Source organism: Meriones unguiculatus, chromosome 6 (genome assembly GCF_030254825.1).
Source record: "Meriones unguiculatus strain TT.TT164.6M chromosome 6, Bangor_MerUng_6.1, whole genome shotgun sequence".
NCBI lineage: Eukaryota > Metazoa > Chordata > Mammalia > Rodentia > Muridae > Meriones > Meriones unguiculatus.
Genome location: NC_083354.1, coordinates 58,385,311 through 58,394,919, shown reverse-complemented (window position 1 = coordinate 58,394,919; position 9,609 = coordinate 58,385,311).

The following is a 9,609-nucleotide window of genomic DNA, read 5'->3' as shown; positions in this document are numbered from 1 at the left end:
AAAAAAAAAAAAAACCTTACTTGACCAAGGCCATCATCAGTAATAACCTGTGGATATAAGCACATGAATTTAAAAAGAAATTTAGTGGCTCATCACATTCACTTAACAAAATAATAGCAGTAGATTCTCCACTATTGCCTAATGCATATGCCAAGCACTAGGCTTGGGACAGGATTTATAGTAACAGATACTAATTATATTCTGTAATCAGCCTTAAATATAATCAGAGAGCAGTTGGTTCTAGCAGCATATTAGCTATGCTACATCATGATAGTGTGTTTACTGTGTAATCTACAGGTATGCGGCCAAGAAGGAACTTTGGTGACAGCTCTCTACAGAGTGTAAAAAAAGAAATTCTATGACTGTGACAGCTAACCAGCAGAGAAGAGTCTAGGTCAGTTTCCGCTTGATTTCTCCATGTTGTGGAATCAAAATATGCAATATTTTGCCAATTATCTTGCCCTTTAGTTTTGTAGGGTAAATGATAGCAGTGGTAACTCTTGTGCTGTCTAGAGGACGCCTTAGGGACCTCTCCGGTCACCAACTAGTAGGAAATGCAGTCTACTTTTACAGCTGAGATTTTAATTTAATATCATTATGACTTCTGGGAGTCTTTCCACTTCTCAGTGTATTTTTATAACAAATGGAGTCCTTGTGTTAGAAAAAGAAAGCCAGTGTTCTCACATCCAGGGTTTTCTAATCACCTATCTGACTAATACACTTTTGTGTGCTTTATACCCGGGCACAAAAATGAGACTTACTGCTGATTAAGTAAAACAAAAAGATGAGAGTCCTGGGTCTGTTCTCCTGATTCCTTTCCATTTTGTGCATGGGTTACAATGACCCCCTGACTGTACTGCTGCACATGTTTGTACACGGATCTCCTGTTGGAGTCAGCCAGCATGAGGCACAGGGAGTAGGCCAGGGTGCTTCTGTTACTCAGACCTTCATTTCCAAGAATATCAAGGCTAGTTCCCATGTTCGTTTCATTTGCTGTACCATGACTTCCGTTATTGCGTTCTAGTGCTGTGTCACCCTGCTTTCTCCCTTCCTTCTGGAGTTGGTAATAGTGTCTAGCTGTCAACGATCTCTGAAGAAACTCACTATCATGTGTTAGGTCTCCTACTTTATTTTATGTGTTTTTAACTACATCTATGTCTATTCCCCCATATATGTACAGGGTCCACACAGATCAGAATGGAGCTTGGAAGTCACTGGAAATGGAGTTGTAGCTGTTGAGGGCTGCCACAAGGATGCCAGTTAAGAAATGCTTTGGCTTTTATATGGTTCTGGTAAAGGGATCTATTTTTTTTTAAGACAGGTAATATTTTTCTGGTGAGACCCAAGTATTCTGGAAGCTGCAGATCTTCAAAATTTTCAGTTAATAGATTTTTTAATTAAAAACTAAGAGTAAAGGAATTAATAGTACATTTATATGATATGTCATTAATACACTACAACTGAATAGGCAAAATACTATTTTTTAATTCTTTATTAATTACACTTTACTCACTTTGTATCCCCCCTGTGGTTCCCTCCCTCCTCCCGTCCCAATCCCTCCCTTCCTCCACCCTCTGCATGCATGCCCCTCCCCAAGTCCACCGATAGGGGAGGACTTCTTTTCCTTCCTTCTGCTCCTAGTCAATTAGGACTCATCAGGAGCGGCTGCCTTGTCTTCTTCGGTGGCCTGGTAATGCTGCTTCCCCCTCAGGGGGAAAATACTAATTTTTTATTCATAGTTTTCTGTCAATTTACTTCGATAGAAGCATGTCTTACTACCATTTATGTATTTAACCTCAAAACAGGTAAACACACACAGAATCACACACCAGCTTAAGGCAGCTGTTTTGCTAGACCTTGGTTCTTCTGTTATAACATTGTAATTTTCCGTTGTAACATTAGTTATATTAAAAGTCACATTGTTCATTTATGCTGTAGCATTAGATTCTCTTATATTGTTGTTCCAACAGTTGATGGATTTTTAAGTTGATCACAACACCTTGCTATTGCTAATGAGTTGTAAACTATTCTTGCAAATACGGTTTTACTCACAAGAGTATTTACATAAATATACACTTCCTTTACTAAACATTGTATGAATTTTATGACTTTTTACAGAATTCACTACCACCAGTATCCTCAGTTCCATTATTATTATTTATGTTTAGCATATATTAATTGTGCCAATAAAAAGTCATCAGAAGTAAACATGATAATCTTTGATCAAGATTGTACAGTATTCCTTTGATCATTCACTGTGTTTTTATCAGCTTAAAACGATGACGAGAGTTCAGCAGAGTTTAAGAGATTCTCAGTTACACTTGCACCATCAGATAGGAATGGGAAAGGTCTTTCAATTATCACTTAGTGAATTCCCTACATACACTTCTCCCTATTTCTGAAACTGAAAATCCAGTATTCTACTGCTTTGTGAAATAAATGACATGTGATAAGTGTGAGCTGCCTTTGAATGGTATTATGTTTTAAACAATTACAGGTAGTTACTTTGAATAATGAAGCAACTGTGAATAGCTCGTGTAGTCACTTCAGAAAAGGTCAAGGGAAGATAAAAAACAAAAGACAGAAATATATAAAGCTCAAAAAAAAAAGAATTTGAAGGAAAATATGAGAATAAGAATCATCTGTCTATAATGGAAATCTTAGAAAACACTTTTTGTTTCTTTTTGGTTTTTTGAGATAAGGTTTTTCCATGTAGCCATGACAGTCCTGGAACTCTCTCTGTAGACAAGGCTGGCCTCAGACTCATAGTGATCTGCCTACCTCTGCCACTCATGTGCTGGGATTAAAGGCATGAAACACCACAGTCTAATTTTTTTTTTTATTTCAAATGAAAATAAGAATTTTTTAGGGGAAAAGAAGACAAAATTGCATTTATAAAAATTTATCTTTTGTGATAAATTGGAAAATTGGTGAAAAATTAGAAAGTATATGACTAAGAATATGATTATATATGATTATATATAAAATATATTTGTTTATATAAAATATTAATATATGCATACATATAAATACATACATAAATGATTATATGTAATATATACAATACATTGAATATTTATAATTTTTCTTTAAGAGAGAAAAATATATTTGTGATAACATATTCATATTTTTTACATTTCTAATATTCTTTACTTTTTCTGTATATTTGCATCATCATTTGATTGTCATATATTTATTATTTTTATTGACAAGTTCATATATATAAATATATATAAATTATGCTCTGATTATTTTCTCCCCCTCTTAAGACCAGAAATGGTTTGAATACAGGTACAAAGAACAAATGTGCCATTAGAATATGACTTTATCATCATAGTTTAAAACAACTGAACTAGATAACATCAGTTTCAGATGTTTTCTGTCTCAATGGATGTACCCAAAATAAGAAAATAAGATGAAATTCATCATGAGACAAATTATAAGAATAAGGGATGCTGAGAACACTCAAATTTGATAGCACAAGGTTCGTGCTGAATAGAGAGGGAAGTGATCTAAAAGTTGCAATAATAGTAGATTATTCTGAAAGTTTGAGGGACTACAGGCCATGAGAAGATAAGCATGGGAATAAAATATATGTTTTAATCATATTGTATTAGCAAGGGGTATTTCAGAATTCTATACGCTATATGCTAACCATGATGACAAACCTCAAATTATGATTGAGATGAAGTACAGGATAGGTCAAGGGCTAAAATGCACTGAGTGGTTGTAGTCAGGGTCCTTTATAGATTAAGAATGCTGGAGGAGGAGTGAACAATACAGAAAACTGAAAGCAGTGCATGTTCTGTAGCAAAGTGTGGTCCTTGGAAAAGTAAGCTTTTAGGAAAGGAAATGTAATGGGAAGAACACTTGAGAAAATTAACTGAAAAGAAATTACAAGGTGATTAAGTTACTGGACATAAATGTGGTAGATGGAGGTTGGCTATCAGTTGCATCATTTGCTAATCATGTGACAATGGGAAAGTGATTTTAACTCCACAGACCCCTAAGTTCCTCATATTCATTGAATCTTAGCAAAACAACACTATGTCATGAGTCTTTTGTAGGAATGAAATAAAGCTTCACAGACAATAGCATTGTTCTTTGGGGGAGGGCAGAAAGACAAGGGTTGATGACCGTTATGGGCGGAAGTATACACTAAATTTGGGCAGACTGTCAATATTCATTAGGACAGCAAGTTACAAGGGGAAAGAAACATGAACTAAGTCTAGAGAAAGTCATTTCAGGGAGAACCTAGCATACAGCAGCAATGAAAACAATGTCAGCATATGTGGAGAGCTATGCCTGCTCAGTGTGTACTTGGAGCATTGTTTTGGTAGTGTGGGATAGTGGAAAATCGTCCTATGCTGGAAGGTCTGGGGACCGTCTACAGAAGTTTCAAATGGCAGTACTAATATATTAAGTACATAATTGACATATTCATGTGGAATTTGTGTTTATGCCTCACAGGTACAGACCATCACCATAATTGCTAAGCAACGTAGAACAAAAGACACAACAGCTAACCTGAAAATGAAAACTAGAGAGAATGAGGAAGGGAGAGAACTGTGAATCTTTAATAGATATGAGAAAAAAATAATTTTGACACCTGTCTTTGGGTAGTAGGCTGCTTATTATGTGTACATTGAATATTTAAATGAAAATTTTTTTCTTAGTATTTATGGATGTAGTATTAGATCATCAATGAAAGTGTAAAATTGCTCATCTTGTTCCTGCTTCATATTGTAACATTCCCCTTACTCATTCATGTTAATAAAATAAAACAAAACAGGAGCCTCCATTGCTTTGTTATTTTGTAACCAGCGCATACTCTTAGAAAATCATGGAAGCCACCTGGAGTTCTTCACTCCCAGAATGTGCAGTTCATTGTTTCGTCTCTCTGCTCTGTTCCCAGCATGCCTTTCATTTTCTCTTTCTTTGATTGTGATGGTGTTGTTTTCCTCTATTCTGTCCTTTTCTGGGTATCGAAACATAAACGCTGAATTAATCCAACTTAGGTAACCCTTAGGATAATTTTTTAAGCAGCAGGAAACGGGCTATCTAGCTGCGCAGATAATGATATCAGCTGCTTCCTTCCAAAACAACAGGTGCTTTGGCAGAAAATGTATGTCATCACACTGAGATGATGACATCAGTTCATACTTCAGCTTAATTATAAACCACCTCCATTAATCCTCCAGTAATTAAACATTTTGCGTGTATTGCAAGGTGAAATGTAAAGTTAAAGGTGCCTTGTGATTTATCACAGGATTTAAAAAATCCTTTTCTTTACAGTGCATATTCTATGCATAACAAAACAGAAATTTCCAAAATCTTTGTGGCATACTATAAAACTAAAAATTATTTTTCTTCTAGAAAAACATAAACACTGAGTTAATAAAACGTAACACTTTTTTTATATGTTGTATTCATTTAATGATACAAGGAACAAAAGGAGCTATCCAGACTGTACATAATTCAGAATTTAATAATCAAACTTCTTTAATTATTTAAAATAGTAAATACTTGAGGAACATAAATTATTAGTATTTTAGTTTTAAATTTTCAACAACAAATGTCAAATATGCTCATTTGTATTTTAATAAAAAAATCTAAACTAGTTAATCTGATGAGGATTATAAACATTAGAAATCTAGGTGGTTTGTTAGGGATGAAACATTTCTTCCTGAATATTTTCATGAATATTTGCTTAAATTTTCATTATTTAGAATATTCATGGAAATATTTTTGTTATTAACATAATGAAATGCAAAATGGTATTTTAATACACAAAACTTTTATTGATTCAAAATGTAAATGCAATAAATAAAAGATTACTATATCTTCCCTTTAACTTTAAGAAATAAGGCTGACTATTTTAAAAAGTTGTTCTTTTCAGGGGCCAAACAACATGTCTAAACAAATTGCTTATGAGGAATGTATGTATCTAAAAACGTTCCCATTTAAGCATCAAGCCATTTTTCATTTCTCATTTGTTACTAGGTACAGTCCACACTGGCATCTTTGAAATGAATGTAAAATATTTCTGCACACAGTGGTTAACAATTTAGCTAACATGATCTTTGTGGGAGGACAGAACAGCGGTTAATACGATTGTTCCCATTAAGAAGTAGCTAGTCCCGAAGATCTTAGTTCTTCAATGTATATCTATTTAAAAGTCCACCTTCTGACAGAAGCAGAGTAAACTCTTGGGGTGTTGCCAAAGGCACAATTCTCTCTTTATCACAAAGCGGACATGACAAGCTGTAGAAATTTGTTCTTAAACAGATTAGTTTTTAAAAAACATAACCAGTTAACAAGACTTTCTCTCTTTGTAGGCACAAAATGATAAATTCATCTAAGGAGAGTTTTTATTTTTTACAAGTGAAACTCAGGCTGGAAATTTTTTTGTGTGGATTTAGTTGGAGCATTTGGGGGACCATATGGAGCTCTCTGCAGCGCCACGGGACCACGCGGCTATGAAATCTGATCACCGCCTCCCCCGTGACAGCTGGGCCTTTACACCATCAGAAATTTTTCAGACTTCTAATTTGTCATAACTACCTCCTGTGGAAAGGAAATATGTTATGTAGCCAAACAAAAAAAAAATTTTTTTTAGTGCTCAGCCCTATAAACAGTTAATCCCACAACTCCATGTTGTGGTTCACTTGGTGTGCAACTCCTATACGGAGAAACATACGGGCCCTTCAAGCTGGGGCTAGCCATGGTGGTCCTGACCACTCGAACAGCATTCCAAAGACAAGGCATCTAGAGAAAGGCTCTGTCACAGAGTTCAGCACGTTAAATACGTTTAACTTTTTGGTTGCTCTCAAAAAGTCGCTGAAACCATTGAAAGGTTTAGGGTGGGCTCTATGAGCACGTGCCTTGCTTCTCATCAAACACTGCTGAGTGGTTGAATATTACGTCGTGCCTCACGATCTGTCCTTCTGTATCCATCGTGGGTCTGAAGCTGTGTTTAGCTACTTTCATCTTACAGCTTGCCATGCCTTGATCCAGTTACTTAAGAGAGAAGTCTTCTACTCTTCTCCCATTTCAGCACTTACCCAGGGTTTGTGTTGACAGTCTTCGTACAGGTCCAGTATGAAAAGAGGTCGTGGGATGTAACCCAACTATCACTGAAGATGCAACTTTAAGTTTGACATCAACATCTATGTCTGTATGTCCGTTTCCCTGGGAGCTTTTTGAATAATCCCTTTATTAGACAATTACATACTCTCATATACTCTGTACTTCCCCTTGCTGAGCAGGTGAGTGTCCCTACCTTTACTCTGCTTACAGCCAAGAAAGACTTCATGGTTGTCTTTTCTCTTTCATGTGAGCTGTACAGACATTAGGTCTACCTGTATTTCCCCTTTATTGCTCAGTGCTTCATGCCCTGTAGTAACTGAGAAATAAAATTAATCTTTTCTAATACCAAGAATGACTCATATGTACCATCTGCATTACCCCTATAGCTGGTAAAGCATAATAAATAAATGAACTAATGAATTAGATGAACTAAATCAACTAAATTCTAAATAAAGGAAATGAACTAAATAGTTTATACAGCAATCGATCAAACTGTCTACAAGATAGAAACATTGGTAGTTTTCACATTACCATTTTTTTTTTGAGACATGGTTTCTCTATGTAGCCTTGGGTGTCCTGGATTCTTTGTAGACCAGGCTGGCCTCGAACTCACAGAGATCCATCTGCCTCTCCCTCCCAAGTGCTGGGATTACAGGAGTGCACCACTGTGCCCAACTTATCATTACAATTTTCAAGATAAAGAAACCAATATGCAACCGAGGTCACAAAATATATAGTAGATTTAGAAATTGTAGCCATTTTGTCTTATCTGGGACCAGTGCTACCAATCCCCAATACAAACTATGGAAGATTAAATCTGGAACCTGAGATTGACAATGAATCAAAAACAAATGAACATAAGTCCTATTAGTTCTTTGAATTAGACCTAGCTCATTGACACCAACAATGCTACTTGTTGAGTCTTGGTTGTTGAATCTTTAACATGGCAGGATAAAAACTAGCTGTATCATTGTCACAACAAAATTATGTGCTCTAGACTACAATATAGAGCTGTTCATGCAGACACATAATTTTATTTCAAACTGTTCTCATTTCCTCATAGTTGATACAACTACTTTATACTTATTTTTAATCTTCCATATACAGACAGAAGAGGGACAGTAAATCAGTTAAATAATCACATCAAAGTCAAAGTAATAGTCCATTTCTTTTAAGGTATACAGCCATGTCCTTGCAATGTTTCATTTTAAAACTTATTTAATCTGCAAATAAAAACAATACAAATTTGGGGCTGGTAAAATAGTTCAGTTGGTAAAGTGCTTGTTCCAGAAGCACAAGAAAACAAAACAAAACAAAACAAAACAAAACAAAAAAAAAACATTTTTGATCCCTAGAACCACATAAAAATTTCTAGAAGTGCTGTCACACTCTTGTAATGCCAGCATTGGGGAGGCAGAGACAGGTGTACTCCTAGATCAAGCTTTAGGACAAGGAGAGACAGCCGTCTTGAACAAACAAAACAAAGTAGATAGCTTTGGAGGAATGTCATCAAAGGTTGACCTCTGTTTTCAGTACCCCCCACACACATATATAAGCAAAAGTCATGTGTTTTCCCAATATGACAAAATTATTCCAGCTATAGATTAAAAATAACATTCCCTTAAGATGAGGAGGCTGAGTCTTTGAATCAGTTCTTTTTATTTCAAAAAGTTTAACTGTTGCTGACACATTTTACAGAAAATGTGAAAGCAACAAGAATATATAAGCTCTGTTATAAGCAAGCCTTCCAAAGCCAGGCTACATCTGTATATCAAACTAACTGTTACAGCATGTTGGGAAAAGTCGAAAGTAGTCCTGATCCTGTCTCACTGTTACAATCTATTTAATGCGAAGCAAGTTATTTGATGTGAATCAGTCATGTTCAAACAAGAAAGTAGTGGTATGATGTCTCTTTGTTACTGGATGGCAGTTTGGTAGAAGCATGTGGCAGATGCAGCAATTCTTTCCTGTTTGACTAAGCACAAAGCTCTGCCTTTTCTATCCACTGAACCTCTTCTTAAAGGGGTTCAGTAGAATTGGTTTGCTGGTTGGTCACTCAGTTATGCATCTTGGACCCTCTTTGTTGCTGAGCCTGTGCCTAAGTTCTATCTTTGTACTCATGACTAAGAAGAAGGCTAGATTCTTACCCATAGAGCTAACCCAGTCCAGCTGACTATCACAATCTTTTTTGTCCAGCTCACCCTTGGTGAGCACTCATACAATGCTCTCAAAAAAATGTCTTGATATAATTCTTTTTCCTATTCAAAGGTGTTCCCCCAACACCTCATTGTCTTGAAATTGAAAGTCTTATTACTTCTCAAGTACTTGAATAAGCCAATTATTTGGCCATCAATTATGAATGATATAGACTCTTACCACATTTAACAAATTATTTTATTGCTCTGTATGTCAATCTGACACTGATATTAAGAGTGTTCTTTTTTATATCCACTCAAAGGATCCACTACAAACAATGAACAGAATCGAGGTCAAGACTCCAAACCTTCACTAATAAGACTC